General features: G+C 34.2%; 1 pseudogene; it reads left to right on the forward strand.

The window, feature by feature from the left end:
* Positions 1 to 17,128: 17,128 nt before the first annotated feature.
* LOC145285100 (5S ribosomal RNA) lies at positions 17,129 to 17,245 on the forward strand (annotated as a pseudogene).
* The last annotated feature ends 2,665 nt before the right edge of the window (positions 17,246 to 19,910 follow it).

Consider the following 19,910-nt stretch of genomic DNA (forward strand, 5'->3'; position numbering starts at 1 on the left):
AATCGAGTGGATGCCACGATAATTCTCTCTCTCGGTCCTCCACTCTCTCTCTCTCTCTCTCTCTCTCTATATATATATATATATCTACCATAACCAAGAACAACAGGAGAAATTAAAAAACGGTTTATTATATAACATTAGGATTTGTACACAACTGACCAACTAGTTGATGCAACAAAATAAGAAAACCGATTTTTATTAAACGGAGGTGGACTCATGACGTCTTTTCTAGGACAAAATTGTATCCTTTCCCCTGTACTTAATATCATTGTGCCACGCAAGGCTAGTACGGATATAAGATGTGTTAAAACAAAGAGGTTCTTCTGTAACTTAAGTAAGAATATCTTATTTAGCATTAGTTATGACCAAAAGAAAGTTACTTATAATTATAACGATGATAGATCGTCGTAATGCATAGTAATATTGTTAGATGTAAAAATAGCGATGCTGCTAAGACTGATGACAACAAAAGGCAATAAAAATGTGTTGTTGAAGAGTCTAACTTTACTCATGTGAGGAAATGCAGCTATTCTTCCTAATGTGAATAGACTCTCCTGTCTTTGCGATGATCATCTTTTGTTCTTGTTAACTCCTTACATCAAGTGGCTCTAAGTCTTGTCCGGAGTGGTATCCAAAAAATTCTAGTAGTAATAGTAGTATTAGAAGAAGGATTCATATCGTATAATATATTGCTTCGGAGGTGTTTCAAGCAGCATATGTTTTAATTTTATCTAATAGTTTTGGAGCCTATTAGTTCTTATTGATTTTAGCAAGTTTACCAGTAGGAAGAGGGGGAGAAGGGGTCACAGGAGAAGAAAGGAGAGATTAAAAGAAGAGGAAGGCGGTGCCATATTTTCTTTCCTCTATCACACTGACATCTAAAGGACAATCTATGCAACATTTAGTGCAATTCTATTGATCACATATTGATCTTAGAAGTGTCAAACCGACAGATAAACTATGCTATTATTATTATAATATTGATCAAGAAACGTGAACCATCAAGCGCAAAGGAAGGTAATTTGCACTGAATGGAAATATTCTGATGAGCATAATATTATCAGACGTCTATGATTCAATTTATGCGATCACCTGATGATTCCAGATAGCTTCAAAGCAAGAAAAATATTATAGAGAATCCCATGGAACATTGGCGTGTGTCAATTAAGCAGAGCTTCATTTTTCAGTCTAAGCTAATATTTGTCATAAATCTGTCGGCAATAAGAAATTCCTTGATAAAATCTTTAAAAGGTGTCTTTTATGAACATCAAACATGTTCTTGTATAGACAAGTTGGGTTTAGGTCCATGAAACCTTAACAGAGCCATTACAACATCTAGTTGAAAGAAATGGTAGCTTTGATGAGGTCTCCTAGAGTAGAACCTATTCTTATCGATATAACGCAAAATAAAATTAGAGGCCACTCGAGGATAAGGGTTATTGAGTGTACAGTAGTCAATTGGATAATCTTTTAGTAATCATTAGTAGTAGAAAATGAGTAAATTGGATTACTTAATGGAACAGTTCGTCAAGAATTTGTATACATTGGACTTGAAGACAATCAAATTGTATTCATCTGGAAAACAGACTAACGGAAGAGACAAACGAGACCAGGCTAGATAGACATGTGACAGCGAAAGACTTTTTATGTGGTGCCGAAAGTAACGGTAATAAATGGTTTTGTTAAAAAAGAGAAAAATGCCAACCTGGATTTTTATTTCTTTCTTTCTAGTTATGTTTTTATGAATTACTAAATTAAAATGTACATGAAAACATTTAATGCAAATCAATATTATATTGAACTAGCCGAGCTTACCGCACCAAACGCTTTTAACTTCACTACTTTAGACTAATGTGAATCTAATATACAAAGTACATACACCGCAAAACAATGATAATATTATATAATTTATTATTCTTATTCATCCCAAACATATCACACTGCCTTCTACGTATAAGGGATTACTCTTTGAGGTTATGTCTACAACCGCACTGTGTAGGGAGTTAAGTGGCGAAATGTCTTTCGTGTTATATTTAAATGCTTTCATCTTAGTGCAGTTTAGAAAGCAGGAAAAAGGGATGGAATTCCAGTGTCTAGCAATTCAAGAGGAGAAAATTTTCCAGCATATAGGAACTTCTACAGTGAAAGCGGGGGATGTTTCTGTTTATAGTATTAGTCAATGTTATTTACGTTAAGGGGGGGGACATAAGTACGACAAGTTCGTCGGAGAGCACTAAATGACTTAGAAAAGAAGCATAGGGATGTAATACTGTTGCGATGGGACAGGGGTTGAGGCTTGGTTGATAATATGACACCTATTAGATTTTATGCTCTTTTTTGGACCCTGCAGATGCACCAGTCCACGTGTTAGAACGATACTCTATACTAAAAATATAATTGCGAATCACGTGAGTCCTACAGACCTAGAGCATGTAATTCCCGTAGATTAATATAAGTTCCATTCAAAATTTCGCGGAGATTCCCGAGTTCAATAGAAAAATAACCGAGTAATTTCCATGGATTTTTTTTACAAAGGAATCACCACTAATCAAGGTCCAGAAGCCACTCGAGGATAAGGGTTAAAGAGTGTATAGTGGTCAAAAAGACAATATCATAGTAATCGTTAAAAGTGTAAATTTGGTAAATTGGATTACTTAATGGGAACGGCTCATCAAGAATTTGTTTACATTGGGCTTGAAGACGACCATATTGTAGTCAGCTGGAAAGCAGGTAAACGGAAGAGAGTTCCATGGGTGGGCAGTTCTAAGAAAGAAGCTTTGTTCATGGAATCTACGTTTAGGTTTAGGCACAGATAAAGAGTGGAGGAAATTATTGATAGTGTTTTCAGCTAGACGAGTGTTTTACGTGAATGTTTGGCGAGTGTAGACCATAGATTGGGGCTCAGACGAGCACTTGCTATGAAAATAACGATAAAACAGACACAGGCTCGCAGCGTCTCTTCTATGAGAAAGAGGTTGCAGGGAAGAGAAAAGGCCATCTCCCACTAGGTTACGAAGTCTATTCTGAACCCTTTTAGGCAGCATAAGTTCTTCCTAACAGCTACTGTCCAGATGTGACAGCAATACTCCATTCTTGGACATAACTGGCTCTTGGGTAGAGAATTGCGTCAGCAGGTAGATATCTAATGGATCGATAAAAGGATCCCACCATTTTTCCAGCGATCTTCGCAACGGATTTGGATTTACGTATTCCATTTCAGATCAGGAGTAAAGATCAGGCCCAGAAGCGTGTCAAAACATGGAGCCTCCCCAATGTGAGAGCCATTCATTTCAATTGATACCAGTTTAATGTTGTCTTTGCACAACAAATAAAAAAAATTGTCGTTGAGTGTTTCTTCTATCGACATGCGACTGATTAATTTATCTTTATTTTATTGTATTTTTTTACGAAGAAAAAAATGAGTTGACCACCTTTCCATAAGGGCAGACCACTGATAGATAAAATCCTTGAGTGACCAGTTGCCGATTAATATCATACGCCTATTATGACTGAGTCATCATTTGTAACAGAGCTCGTATAGATGCGTGTAATAACATCAGCAGCAGCCAGTGCATGGTTAGCTAGCGAAAATATTAGCAGCAGCCTTTAAAGTACGTATGCTAATTAGCAAGTGTTCGCGAGCTTGTGTCACAAGAAATTGAGAGAAAAATACGTCACGTGGTCGAGAAGCGAAGAAAAGTGCGTGACGTAAAAGATGGACGTGTAAAGATGAAGGCGAGATAGCCATACCTAGCAGCAGAGATAGAGACTTTTAAAAAGCACGTGTGTTCGAAAGGACTTTGGAAATATAATGAAATGCGTTATTTTGGAAGAACCATAAATGCATTTCATTTGAACTTTTAAAAAAAATCCGAGTCAGATATTTATTTCTTTTCTGTTTTATTTGTTTGTCTCTTTGCTCTTTGTGGCAGTAACAGATAACGTGTGAGTCCTAGTGGTTTGCAGTTTAACGTCACAATTAAAAATAACAGCCACGTAACATATTTACCTTGGCTTAAACCATCGAGAAAATGTAATGGGGTTGCCGGTTAAATGATCACAATACTATGAGATGATTGGAAAAGGGTGTATAGAAAGAACAAGTGTTAATTAATAGAGAGGATGACTAAAAATTATTTCTAGATATTTAACGTTAGAACAATCAAGCTGCAGTCAGCACGGAAGCAGTATCGCGATATTGCATATCACATATATGCAGTTCTTAAAGATGTGGTTTGATTGTTGTGCTTTACGGTATATCAATCCTTTATGGGTTATTTAATTCCGGATCCGGTCATCTTGGTCAAAGAGTTTAATGCTTCAAAATATATCTTCAAGCATTTATTACTGGTGTTTGGTTTGTAGGAAAAAAATGTGTTGTTTTTATTTTTGACTTTGCAGAACATGATTGAGTTTTTCAGAGGGAAAGGAAAAATAATATCAATGTTTGGTGCAGTTTTTGTCAGGAAGCTGATATCTACAGACCATCTGATTTGGTAGCACCACGTCCTGGAAAGACACTCGTTTGTTATGAACTGTGTCGACCAAACACTTCACGGCGATAACAGATCGAATAAATAAATAAATAATTATAAATCAAACCTGCAAACCGAGTTTCATCAGATATCAGTCTCCACTGCATAAATCCCATTACACCTGGTGTTATTTTTTTGTTCTATTTTTGGCGTATTTTTAACATGTGAGGAAATCATCTCGATCGGAAGCTGAAATTGTTCGGCCATTTTGTTTCGCTTTTTTGCTTTTATTTTTTGCTTTTAGGTAAAAAAATAAAATGCCGATTAGTAAATAGTTGCTTCCCGCCGTAGGAATTTATTGTGCAGACGAGGATCCAGTCTTATGTAAGGGCAATCTTTATTCCGGGTGTTTAACGAAAATAGAAAGAAAGAGATAGAGATAAAGCGGGAGATTGAACGAAACTAAACGTGTATACACGTGGGTCGATAACATTGCCGTAGTTCGAGCATTTTTGACAAGCAAGAGACGTTGGGAAAATGAACGATCCCCCCAATCAGAAGTGATCAACTGGGCGCCGGGTAGGGATAGATAGGTACTGCGGATGTAAACGAGATATCGGGCCAATGTTAGCAATGGCGCCGAATTGGCCGGATACCGACATCTTCAATTCCCGTCTCCCCTCCCTCTTGCTCCCCTTCTGCTCCCACCAATGCCCGCAAGCTTTCATTGTTTATACTCATTCTTCGGACGTCTGCTGAAACCAAAATCTCGAACAAGATCACACACTGGCTTGCATATCAAGCCTTCTTTCCCCCCTCTCTCTCTCTCTCTCTCTTTCGCTTTCTCTCTTTCCCAAACTCTTCCTTCTTTTCCTCTCTATATATAACTCTCTCATCCTTACATGTGTTATCTCTTCCTTTCCCTCTCTTGTCGAGGTTCGATCACTACTCGACTAAGACCAATTGTTTTACGCTTAATTCGATTTGATGCATCAGATTTTGATTGCGTCGGCATCAGTCCCATCTCAATTGGCCTCCCCATTCAGACACGCCTGTTTTATATTTTTGTTCTCATTCTTTCAGACTAGTGAGCTAGCCCCCCCCCCCCCCGCCCACATCCCCTGCAAGCCCGTTGCTTCGTAATCCGCATTCGCTCAGATTACAATTCAAGTAGATTCGGCAAAATGTTACATGTGCTGCCGCGAACAATGTGGGCGATGTTCACTCGAACGTTAATCCTCTCTAATCTGCAGATTACTTTCTTTTATATATTTATATTTATATACATTTTTTTTTCTTATTTATGATCTTTATACACGGATAAATCGGCTGTGTTCGGTTTTCCTTATTTCCCGTTGACGACGTACCGGAATAATATCGGAGACTTGATACTAACTGATCAAATCTGTGGAACCATATGTCGTACATAAATATCTATGTGTACCATTGGTTATGATCAGATGTCAATGTGGAACTGTTTGGGGGAGAAAAATGGTTTTATAAACTGTCTCATGTTTGTAACGGATGTGTTGAGTTCGATTCTAACAGTGGATGTTTTGTAGTCAAGGAATTATTAGTGACTACCAGGACATCCAGAAAATCCCCAATTGTATACCTCACCTGATATCTATTCCTGCAGTAGGTAAAAATAATTCCATTTCTATTCTACGTTGCACGATATTATTTTACCACCTTTGTTTAACTTTTAACTTACATTAGCATCCTGGTTGATACAGTGTCATAATATAGTCCTATCTCTCTATCTACTACTAGCAGAACAGGTGCCCGGCTTTGCCCGGGCGTAAAATATGCTTAAATATGATATTTTAATTCGTCTAGATTTCGTATATATTACTATAGTCATGATTTAAAAAGTATTGAGGTGCCATCAGCTCGAATCGAACGCAAAACTGTAGCAAGCAAGGCTGCTGTCGTTATCACTGCACTAAAGTGACACGCATATAAATCGATTCAAAATTAAAAATAAACTAAGATGAATTTTTTTTTTACACAGTGATCACCACTTATCAAGGCCCGGAAGCCACTCAGGGATAAGGGTTATTGCAAGTACATTACGTTAGTGTGGAGATTTGATGAAGTGTTTAATTTAGGGGGCGGTTCATTAGGAATTTGTTAACATTGGACTTGAAGACATCCAAGTTGTAATCCGGAGGGAAGCAGGCAGACGAAACAGGCGTGCAGTTCTAAGAAAGAAGCCTTGTTCATGGAATCCACGTTTTGATTTAGGCACAGATACAGAGTGGGGGAAAATTTTGACAGTGGATTCGGCTAGACGGGTGTTTTTCGTGACAGATTGGGGAGGGGGGACCAAAGATTGGAGTTCAGACGAGCACCTGCCATGGAAATAACGATAAAACAATGATAGGCTCGCAACGTCTCTTCTGTGGGAGAGAGGTTGCAGGGTAGAGAAAAGGGCATCCCCCACTAAGCCACGAAGTCTATTTTGTACTCTGTCAAGGCAGGATAGGCTATTTTTAGCAGCTCCTGCCCAGATATGGCAACAGTATTCCATCCTTGGACGTACTTGGCTTTTATATAGATAGAGAATTGCATCAGTAGTGAGATATCTTCTGGAGCGGTAGAAGGATCCCACCATCTTTCCAGCGACCTTGGCAACAGACTTGATGTACGTGTTCCATTTCAGATCAGGAATAAAGGTCAAACCCAGAAGCTTGTCAAAACACGGGGCCTCTCCCAGACGAGAGCCATCCATCACAATTGATGCCAGATGGGGATCAGAGCGTTGATGATGTAAGGATAGGAGTTTGGTTTTGGATGCATTAAAGGTAACCAGCCACATCTTCCCCACTTAACCACGTGCTCAAGATCACAGGAGAGAGAATCAGAGAGAACTTTGTCATTTACAGCCTTTGATGTGTTGCCGTAGATGGTCGTGTCATCAGCATAGATGTCAACGAATGATTTAAGTATGTGTTTAGGGAGGTCATTGATGTAGATCAGGAAGAGAGTTGGGCCCAGGATTGACCCCTGAGGGACTCCAGCATTTATATTGCAGGCCTCCGATTTTTGTCCATCTACCACTATTCTTATGAGCCTATCAGAGAGAAATGATTTAATGATTGAGAAAATATTTCCAGTTATACCGTCGCTGGAAATCTTGTGAAGTAGACCCTTATGCCATACCTTGTCGAAGGCCTTTGATATGTCAAGAGCAATTGCCCTAGAAAGGAAGCTTTTGTCAAGAGATTCACTAATCCTGTGGGATATAACCGCCAGCACATCTGCGGTAGATCTTGCAGAGCGGAAACCATATTGCATGTCACTAAGAAGGTTATTCCTGCTGAGGTGGTTGACTATTTCTCTATTTAATATGGATTCCAGCAACTTACTCATAACACACAGGAGACTTATAGGTCTGTACTGAGAGGGAGATGACTTATCACCTGAATTCTTAAATACAGGGCAAACTGATGAGGTGTTCCAAGGAGTCGGAAAGCACTTCTCCTTAAGGCAGCGCTTAAATAGTTTCGTAAGTATGGGAGCGAGTCCTGGTTGAAGCTTTTTTAACACTATTTATTGAAGGAAACAAGCTTAGTCTTAGCAGCATTGAATGTGACCATCCATTTTTGTCCCATTCCACTACAGATTGGAGATCATCCTCTAGTGTTTCTGCCATTTCTTGGATATGGCTTCATTTGTTTCCCCCTAATATCTGTTATAGAGAGTGGTGTCATCGGCAAATATACCCATCTTAGAAACAATTTTATCAGGGAGGTCATTTATGAATATCAGGAATAGTAGAGGTCCAAGGATAGACCCCTGAGGTACTCCGCATTTATGTCATATTGTTTAGATGTACGACCGTCGAGGACAACTTGGATTTTTCTCTTACTTAAGAAGGATTTAATTACATTGTGAATTCTTCCAGTTATTCCATATGATCTAATTTTCCTTAGAAGACCATCGTTCCATACCCTGTCAAAAGCCTTAGATATATCAAGGGCTACCACTCTACCCTCCCCTGTTTTGTCCAATGAACGCTATATACGTTCAGAAACTACAGTTAAGGAATCTGCTGAATCGGGCTTGCCTGAATCCATATTGTTTGTCAGTCAGGAGTTTAGCAGCTGTTAGGTACTGGACTAGGGCTTGATTAACTAAGGACTCAAATATTTTGGCGAAAAGCGGGAGGAGGCTAATAGGGTGATAATTTAGTGGGTCAGTTCTTTCACCAGAATTCTTGAAGATTGGTACCACAGAGGCGGTTTTCCAGCAGTCTATATATATATGGAGAGAGATTAATAATTGCGAAATTATTAATCCAGTTTTCACAGGGGGAAACATAACAAAATCAAGTTTATATGTACGATCGTTTCGGAAACGATATCCCTTTATTCATTCGAATAAATAAAACCATCGAGAAATAAAGTAAGGTATTTCTGGATATCGTCTCCTCATTAGCATAAATGGGGGGTGGGTAAGATTGGAAAAGACATCAAATTTTAATTAGCATTTTTTATGGTTTCACCCTATGAAAACTTGATTAATAATTTCACAATTATTAATCTTTCACCTTTTCTATTAATATAGCTATAGATGATTACACTTATTGAGTGTATCATATATATGCAATACTTCGAGCACAGCACCTTTAAATATATTTAATTAAGGCTTGCTTTTTTAGACTCTGATCTATTACTTTCTATAATATATATATGTATGTGTGTGTGTGTGTGACATTCAAACATGATAGTGTTTGAATATATGGTTAAGTGGCAGTTTTAGTCATTTAGAACTGCTTTAAATCTTCACCGCTCACTCATTTTTCGACCAAATTTACACGGTTATTACAGTTTATCTATCACCTTCTCAGCTATATTGTGAAAAAAATCGATTTTCGTTCAGTAAAACAAAAGCTATGATGAATTTTCCGGTGTACAAAAACGTAAGGAGGTGAGCGACGTTTTTTTATGATTGGTTTCCATAGCAACCACATTGCTTCAGTGACTACTTCTGCTACCAATTCATCTCTCTCGCGAAAAGAGAAGTAACAAGTTAAACAGACAGAGTGAAAGAATGAAAGGGAGATAATTGGGGAATTTATTGAAAGCAGACGAGTGCTGTACATTGTTATTGCATATGTGTATGTTATGTTCATGGGGGCAAAACAATAAGACTGAAATTAAACAAAGAACAAGTGAATTTACTGAAAACCTGGTAAAACCATGAATTACAATAGAAAAATCCGAGCATGAAAAGAAATATGATTAAGTTTAAACATGGAAATTTAATAACTAGCTGTTAAAACTGGAATATATATATATATATATATATATATATATATATATATATATATATATATATATATGAAACAAACGATTAATAAAACATGTTAAAAGACATCTTGAAAAAGAGTTAAAAACATATTTAATTTTAAAAAAGGAAGCACAAGATAAGTGGATAGTCCTTATTATATATATATATATATATATATATATATATATATAAATTCGTATTTTTGTTTGTTTGTTCACAATTTGATTAATATATTAAAAAAGATCCATTACGTTATTATTTCATTTATTTCTTTATGTAGTATGAATGTTGCAAAATATACAATTAAAAGTTCACCTCATTTGCATATTACATTAAGGAAAATCGATTTCACTAAATAGCTGTATGTTAGTTTATGTTTCTGGCGAGAGCATTGTTTTAAATGTTCTATTAAAGGTTGTTATTTAATCAACGTTAAATAACACTTATATTGATAATATATTTCATTTATTTTATTTGGAATTATTATTTCCGACATCGATTTTTTTAAAACGTAGTTATTTCCCCTAATAACTTCGAAACATAAAAATAGCAAAAACTCTTCACTAAATAATTTAGTAAGATTCAAGCGTGAAAATATAATTCCGTGTAGACAGAAAAATGTGTTGCTTATTTTTTTTTTAAATATTCAAAGAAAAGAACACTAACGAATAAACTTAAAGGATTTCGTTTGTGTGCGTTTTAGCCAGTGAAAGAAATTCAATTTTTTTCTTAAACTTGACTTAAAAGTCACGTACATATTGATTTTTATAAATATTTTTCCAGCTCCACAGTCATTAATCGGCGTAGTACCGTGGGTAAAAACGTTTTGCAAATTACCTTTTCCCTTCTTTCGCGTTTCAGTTTCAAGCCTGTGTGTGACTGATTTTTTTTTGGGGGGGGATGATCGCTCGGTGCAATTTTTATTGAAACAAAAGTTTGATTCATTGATTTTTTCATTTTATTTTCTTTTGGAGGGGGGTACAGCGCATGGGCAATAAAAAGTACTCAGTATCTGAAGAAGAGCTTCTGCTCTTTGTATCCCTTCTGCCGAAATATCTGACGGTGAGGGTATCACGTACTTCACTTTTTCAGCGATTACATTTGCATGTTTTTATCCGTTCTATTTTTTTTAAATTGTTGTGAAGGTATCGACGTTGCCCATGATGAAAATGATTAATATCCTTAGTATAGAAGGTGTGTCCCAAACATAACTTCATGTCGATCCGGGCAACGCTGGGTACCCATGCTAGTATATACATATATTATTTACTTTGCGAATACTAGTTCGGACAATAAAGCTTAGAAGAATAAGAACTGTAATTGAAATAATAAAATAAACTGCCCTCAACAGCAAAATCGATTTATCAAGTTTTATACTCCAAATCACCATTAATATAAGCTTTGTATCTACGCATTCCATATATGTTAAATATTCCTTTAGATAAATGGCCATATATATATATATATATATATATATATATATATATATATATATATATATATATATATGCATACGTACATATATATATGCATAGATACATAAATGCGTAGACGGATAGATATGTCTATCTTTATTTTTTGTTTTAATCCGCAATTGATGCCTGGGGTCTGAGTTTTCGCCTTATCTGCTTGTCTTTCATCTCGTGCATGTTGGCTACAATATTAGATTGTGGGCAGAAGTCTTTGAAGTTCGCATCAAAATCATTCCGATATTCATCGGGTTTCCTCTATCAGCGGAATTATGAGATGATCGCCGATACACAAAAACTCGTCTATTGCAACAACTGAATCTAATATTGACAATATACATGGATGTGTACGTATTGCGTACACACATATACGCGCACACACACGACACCTCTCAATATAAATACATGAACACTGTCATTATAAAATATGGATGCATAGGCTAAATTAAACTTTAGAAAATCGGGTTTCAAGTATAGTTATCAAAAATTGCCCAATGTTAGATGAAATGTTATAGGAATATAACTGTATTAGAAATTAAGCTGATTATACTATATTGTATAAAACCGATATGATACTCTAAGTGCGAATAGACAGACAGACATAACTCTCTCCCTCTCTCTTTCTTTCTCTCTCTCTCTCTCTTTATATATATATATATATATATATATATATATAAGAGCAAGTAGTTAATAAAACATGTACAAGAACACTTTGAAAAAGAGTTAAAAACATATTTAATTTGAAAAGGAAACACTAAATCTAAATATATACATATATATGCATATATATATATATATATATATATATATATATATATATATATATATATATATATATGCATGCAGTGGCGCAAAAAAGAAAGTCCACATTTGTCATTTCTTTAAAACCCGTACATTTAAGCTAAATTGAATGTAACTGTTTAAACAACGTATAACTCATTTGATTCGCTTTTCATTCCTTTATAATTTTACTTGTTCGTATTTGACTTTCAACTGAAGTATTTTCGTGTTCATGCCAATTCAAATAATTAACTTCAAATCGAGAAAACTGGTAAAAACTCTGCAGCAAACAAATGAGCTTAAAACCAGCTTTAAATATTCACATGTTTAGGCAACAAATCATATCTAATCGTAATTGCTATTGTTCCAGGTTATACAACGTAACATTTAGTCCATCTATCAGTGATCGTCAGGAGCTCATTATATCCACGTTTTTTGGTTTAGCCAATCGAGAAATCAGCCGCAGATTGAAACGTGATGAGAAAACGCTACGAATGACTGTGCAAAAGCACCAAAACACCGGCAGTGCTCCTGATTCCCCTAAATCTGGTCGTCCTAGACTTACTTCCTACAGTGAAGACAATGCTATTAAGATCCGCAGCATCAGAAACAGAATCTATTTCTGTAGTTAAGAACAAATTGAAGGAATTTAATTTACGAGACTGTGTTGCACGACGCAAGCCAATGATTTCTGCGAAAGAACAGAAAGCATCGTCGTCAGATGCAATGATTATGACTCTTCATATTGTTAGAAAGTGACATTTATCGACAAAAGCAAGTTATTTAGGTTAGACATTGGTGGTAAGGACAATATCCGTCGAAGGAAGGACGAAGAATCTAATGGTAAGATGGCCAACATCTTGAAATTTGGAATATAGACGTTTGTCATTTATTCGTTATATGCTCTGTAATGACATTAAGTTCAGAAATTAAAGGATTGGCATAAATAAAAGGTAAAATATAACTGAATAAACTTTTGTCCACACGCATACACACACACACACACACACACATATATATATATATATATATATATATATATATATATATATATATATCAAGGTTAGAGGTGTTCAAAAGTCGGGACTAATTAAGACAACAAGGTTGTTAAATAGTGCTTAATAAAAACAGCAAAATATTTTTTATTATTTGAGGGTAAATAGTTACATATGGTCGCTACAACTAGCCATCTGTTTCAGTCAAAGAGACTTCCTCGGGGGACCTAAAACCTCTGGATGCCAAAAAAAAAAGGAAAAAACACTCTTTTTTTCTTCTTCTTCTTTTTGCGTCGAGAGGGTCCAGGTCGCCTGAGGAAGTCTCTTTGACTGAAACAGATGGCTATTTGTAGCGACCATATGTAACTGTTTACCCTTAAATAATAATAGCATTAATAATAATAATAATAATAATAATATGTATATATATATATATATATATATATATATATATATATATATAAGCAAATAGTTAATAAAACATGTTAAAAAACACTTTGAAAAAGAGTTAAAACATATTTAATTTAAAAAGGAAACACTAAATAAGTGGATAGTCCTTAATCCGCGAAGTTTCGAAGAAATATTTTCCTTCTCATCAGAGGGTAGGAATTAGCAAAATGTGGGATCGGATTTTGCATGCAAAAGTATTTGATGAAACTGTAAGTAAGTCAAAGTTCTTATTTGATAAAAAAAAGTGAAGCATAGGGAATATGGTGAAGGAAAAGTGATTACACGTGAATGGATAGTCCGGTGAAAGGTAAAGTAAATATAACTGCTGAGTAATCAAAATTTTCAAAACTTTGAACTTAACAAACGTCGAGTAAACGTGTTCTTTCTACGCTAGAATCAATATAAATTTATATCTTTAACAGTAGTTTTTTTTTTTTTTTTTTGATATGTGCATTGGTTTTATTAGACGTTAACGAATAAGGCTGCAGAGCTGAATGTTTTCGTTTCGGTATCTTTTACGTTTTAAGTCATTACTATATCTTTGGGTGCAACATAATAATCGATAGATAATTGGCCCTTTAATAAATACCAAATCTACATCAATTGAAATATAATATTTATGCGTATTACTAATACAAATGTATATATAGACCAGCAGGCCGCTCGGCATTGCCCGCCATTTCCCAGTCGTAAAATACGCTTAATATGATATTTTGATTAATGCCGATTTCGTATTTTTTATTATATTATATTAGACCCAATATATCGGAATGATTTTAAAAAGTTTTTTAAAAAAATGACTGCTGCGCCACCACCAGGAATCGAAATCAAAACGTTTCCTTTGACGTTAATTCCTGGGCTATTAAGACACGTTCGTTGCAAGGCTAAAAATTAAATCATTAAATCATAGCTATTACGTTACGCATACATATTTGTAATTTTGTCGTTCGATCATCACCTGGCGGATTCCATATTTATTTAAAATTTTAACATTTTTGCAACTACTTCCCTCCGCTAAAGCTCAAATATAAAGTTTCGCATAAGTTCGAATACTCTGTATATTAAGTTTCATATTCTTAGGTTGTTTTTATGGTTGTTTTGTTTGTTTGTTTTTTTTGCGACATTTTAAATCAAGGGCAATCAATAACCAACAAGCTAAAAGAATCACATAACACCCCTCTACTAATGACGGTTTAAACGTGGGAAACAACATACCCCTTCCTACCACCACACTTCCGAACGAAACTCTACTGCTTCCATTCACAAAGCATACACCCCAATTTTCCCTGGAATGTAGATCGCACACAAATATCTTATAAACAGTGTGGTCTTGACATCCGTGTCATTTTTAATTCTTTGTTGGTCTGATGAAATGTTATCCTTTAATTGGGGCGCCACTGAAACATGTATGCACATATGTAACTAATGATGTTTGTATAATAAACCGACTATATATCAGTTCTTTCCTATATTGAGCACTCTTTAATAATCACGAGAGTTTTTTTGGATTTACATATAGGAAACCAATCGATACAATATATATTTTATATATATATATATATATATATATATATATATATATATATATATATATATATATATATATATATATATATATATTGGAAATTTTTAAATGTAATTCGATATAATTAAACGAATTTTTAAGTTTTTAACCGATACCAATATATTAAGTTTTTAACCGATACCAATATATATTTTAAGGTTTTTTTATACATAAGAAAAGAGATTTTTAAATTAATTTGGGTTCAAATTAAAATCGATTTATATAAGGAACTTTTTTTTCGAAATTAGATCTTAAATTTAAATAATTCAAGGTTTAAAATTAGGTATTACATCATCCGATAAAAAAGGGGGGGATTTAACAAAACGAGATTTAAACGTAAACTCGCGAGATATATATACTTCACACTTCCGGTTATAAAATAGACGAATATTGGCTGAAGAGAGCTTGATAAGGATACCTTAAACGGGCCTTATTATCGGGCTTGAAACCGACGGTACCAATGATCTGTCTCAACTAACAACTTTCTGTACGCAAAATATAAATACGCTCTTACATTTTGGATTTTCCTTTTAATTGAGCACTCTGCTGGAATTCTTTTTCCAAAAAAAAAAACTAATCATATATATATATATATATATATATATATATATATATATATATATATATATATATATATATATATATTTACACAGATACGTAAGCGTGTATACGTGCGTATGCGTGCATGTGTATGTTTGTGGATGTGCGTGTATAAACATTTCGCTAAGAAAGGTTACACATCTATATATGATTAGGAATATGGAAATAGTATTCCGACAAAATAGAGAAATAAAAAGGAACAAACTGTATTATGTGTTCATCAACGTTTCGTCTTTATTTCATCCAGAGGAAGTCTCGAAATAAAGACGAAACATTGATGAACACATAATACAGTTTGTTTCTTTTTATTTTTCTACATGTATATATATATATATATTTATTTATTTATGGTGAATTTAAATATATATATGTGTGTGTGCGCGTGTGTCTATTTTTTGCATGTATGTGCATGTGTATGTCCGTATATGTGCGTTCTCGAATCGTATATATGTGTATCCTTATTAAGTTATGAGGATTTATATAATGTGCATGTTATATAATTGTGAATACGCTTTTAAATTGTATTGTTGGATGTGTGTAGTTATGTGCGTTATATTGCATGTGCACGTTATCACATTGTGTTACCCTTAACAAAAATAACAATAAAAATAAGTATAGATATGTTTGACCACTGATATGGTAATTGATAACGCCAAGTGCTCTGGCGCCATTAACGCTTTTTAACTAAAGTTGGTCACGGCTAGAGAAAATAGCTTTGAGAATATTAAGTACAACAACTATAACATTTCTGTTTACGGTTATTTGTCTGAAAATAAGATAAGAATTCAATATATTATATATATATATATATATATATATATATATATATCCTACATAAAAACTGATCAATCTATAGAAACTGTCTATCTCCCTTATTTCACTACTTTTTTCATTAATTATTTGCCCAATTTCTCACACTACTTAAACTCACTCCCCCGTTTAAATTGCTAGTTGTTTTCCCTCTTCTATCTATAAAAAGTAGATAAAATACTTTTATATGAAATAAATGTTTGGAAGTGATGTTTTGACCAGGCAAAGGAAGCTCTCTTAAGAATAGGCACTACAAAAGCATGTATGCTTATATGAAGCCAATAATTTTCTATATAAATACACATAAGACAAATATTCTTTGTTCATTCATAGGACACTTTTTTGATAACCACGAGAGTTTTAGTGGATTTACATCTAGGAAACAAAAACTATACGTCATATACATATATATATATATATATATATATATATATATATATATATATATATATACAAATATATGTATATATATTATATATATATATATATATATAAATAAATATATATATATATATAAATATACATATATATATAAATATATATATAAATATACATATATATATATATAAATATATATATATATCTATAAATAAATATATATATATATATATATATATATATGTATATATATGCATATATATATACATATATATATATATATATATATATATATATATATATAATATTATATGCGGCATAATCTCGTGAACACACCGGTTCTCATCAGATCACCGAAGTTAAGCAACGTTGAGCGTGATTAGTACCAGATGAGTGACCATTTGGGAATTCTAGGCGCTGTATGTGCTCTCCGCTTATCTCGGTATTTGTTTCAGTCGTCTTGTACATACACTTCAGCTGCCACTGGTATTTAACAATGTCGAATAAGGAGATGTGTGGTTGAAGATTGCACACCTCCTGCCACAAAACTTTCACGCGCAGGCACCCCTTCTGGGTATCCATAGTCTGTCAAAGACTGAAGGAGCCTGTGTTATATATATATATGTATGTATATATATATATATGTGTGTGTGTGTGTGTAAATAAATATATCTATAAATAAGCATATATATATATATATATAAGTGTATACATTTATTTATTTATTAGTATATGTAATTATACAATAATATAATCTACCTATGTATATACATGTTTTTATTGCAATTCCATTAGAGAAGCAGCGTCCTCGGACAGGATACTTTTCACAATTAAACTAGATTTTAAACCATCGTCTATTTATAAAGTGAAACGATAAAACGACATGTTTTTTTTTTCGTTTGATGAAAACAGGTTTTTTATTTGTTTTTTGGTTTTTTGTAGACTTTCTACAAGTTGGCCAGTTGTATACAAATCCCAAGATGGATAGGAGCCTTCTATCATGTCTATGAGTGAAACAATGTTCAATGAGTGAGATTGGAGATGCGCCGCCGTACAACTTAAGCTTTCTACCGACAAAATTATGAAAATAGGACCATTGCCAATCCCCTCAAAATGCAAATCCAGATAACAGAGACGTAACCAGAGTGTAAAATAAAGTTTCTGTCTATGATTATGATGTTTGGTGTGGTTTCAAATGACTGACACATCATGCCACCTCACATCTTCGAAGCTGTCTTGAAAGTCAACATCAAAGTGTCTCTGGATGTGCTGAAGAGTGTGGGTGATCCCCTGGTGCAATCAGATGGCAGACTCTTAACATGGCAACAGTATTCGGCGCGGCCAACAAGTCCAAAGAAACCCAGGCTTGGCTTCAGGAGTGCTACAACTTTATACCCTTCCCTTACTGGCCCCTCTTCTTCCTCAACCTGAACCCGCTGAACTACTTCGTTTGGTCATACGCCGAGAACATCACTAACATACTCTTCGACAACACTAAAGCCAGCTTCATATCCACCATTCGCCGAGTATTCGTCGAGCTCTCGCCGGCGCTTGTGGAAAAGGCATGCTCCTAGTACCAGACCTGTATTGAGGAAATGATTAAGGATGAAGGAGATTACATTGTTAGCTGTACTATATAATCAAGTCACCTCGATTGATTTTTTCAATAAAAGTTTTAAAATACTGCTGTAGTATTATTTTATTATTGGAATCTTTTGAAATTAGTCATTTATTTATTTATTTATTTATTTACGGACTTTTATCCTCATCTTCATTGTTGTTGTTTCATAAGGTTTCGGCCGACTGTTCCTCCGTCCTTCATCAGGTGGTTAACCGCGACGGAATAGAAATGCTAAGTCTCTTAACCTTATCCTTCCATAGTTGTTGTTTCACCACGTTTTTTGCCAACTAATCGCCTGGCCGGCTTTGGGTATGATTGAACCCGCTATTTTCAGATAATGCTCACCTGAAACCGTAGAGATTCAACGCCCTATCCGTTGCGCCACGGGCAAAGAAGTGCGATCAAAATTTGACTTTTTGGTCATTTAAATCCAAGTTTTTCGTTCTTATGTGGTCATTCATCGTTGGATCTGTACTGAATGGTATATTATTTTATTATTGCAATTGTTTGAGATGAGTAATTTGTATATTTATTTATTTGTTTTCGGACTATTATCCTCATCTCCCTAGTTGTTGTTTTCAGACAACAACTATGGAAGGCAGTAATTACTGAAAATACTGTTTAGAGACTCAGCATTCCTATCCGTTACAGTTAACCACCTGACGATGTATCTTTATTTATCCATATTATTTGGCTACATATGTGCATACATATTTCTGCAATGCCTCGGTTTAGAGGATTTACTTCATCAGGCCGAACAACTCAATAAGTCCTTAACCTAACGTATAAATGGTGACACTAAATAAAATAAACCATTTAATTTTTCTAGAGTACTAACCTTAAATAAGCACGAGTCACAATGTTGGTTAACCAAATAAAGCAAACGGAAACAGCAGTTAATGGATGGTATGCTAACATTAAACACGGTCGTATAGATACAAGTGAAAATTTAAATGTCTCAAATTCTACAGTTGTTACTGAAAACATTTTAAAAAAACGTTTCAGAACTAGTTTGTCTTATTGTAAATTAAATTTTCGTGTGATAGTAAAAAGAAGGATGATATCACATGGTAGCCATTTTCCATGAACATTTGACCACGTGAGAGCTGTGTTCAAATCGGTGGTGTTTGAGATACATATATATATATATATATATATATATATATATATATATATATATATATATTTATTTATTTATTTACCAGTGGTTGAAACAATATGTAAACTCATTCTGAACTCACAGTAATAAATTTCTTATATATATATATATATATATATATATATATATATATATATATAACTATTATTTCCGGTTTGCTCTCTCTCTCTCTCTCTCTCTCTCTCTCTCTCTCTCTCTTTATATGTATATATATATATATATATATATATATATTACGACCTCAAGTGTTAACTTAGTCCATTGTGATCGTTTCCACAAGCATTTGCATCCTCAGATAGTCAAAAGTTATA

The sequence above is a fragment of the Euprymna scolopes genome, chromosome 9 (assembly GCF_053919585.1).
Source record: "Euprymna scolopes isolate OS-2025 chromosome 9, ASM5391958v1, whole genome shotgun sequence".
In the NCBI taxonomy this organism is placed as follows: Eukaryota; Metazoa; Mollusca; class Cephalopoda; order Sepiida; family Sepiolidae; genus Euprymna; species Euprymna scolopes.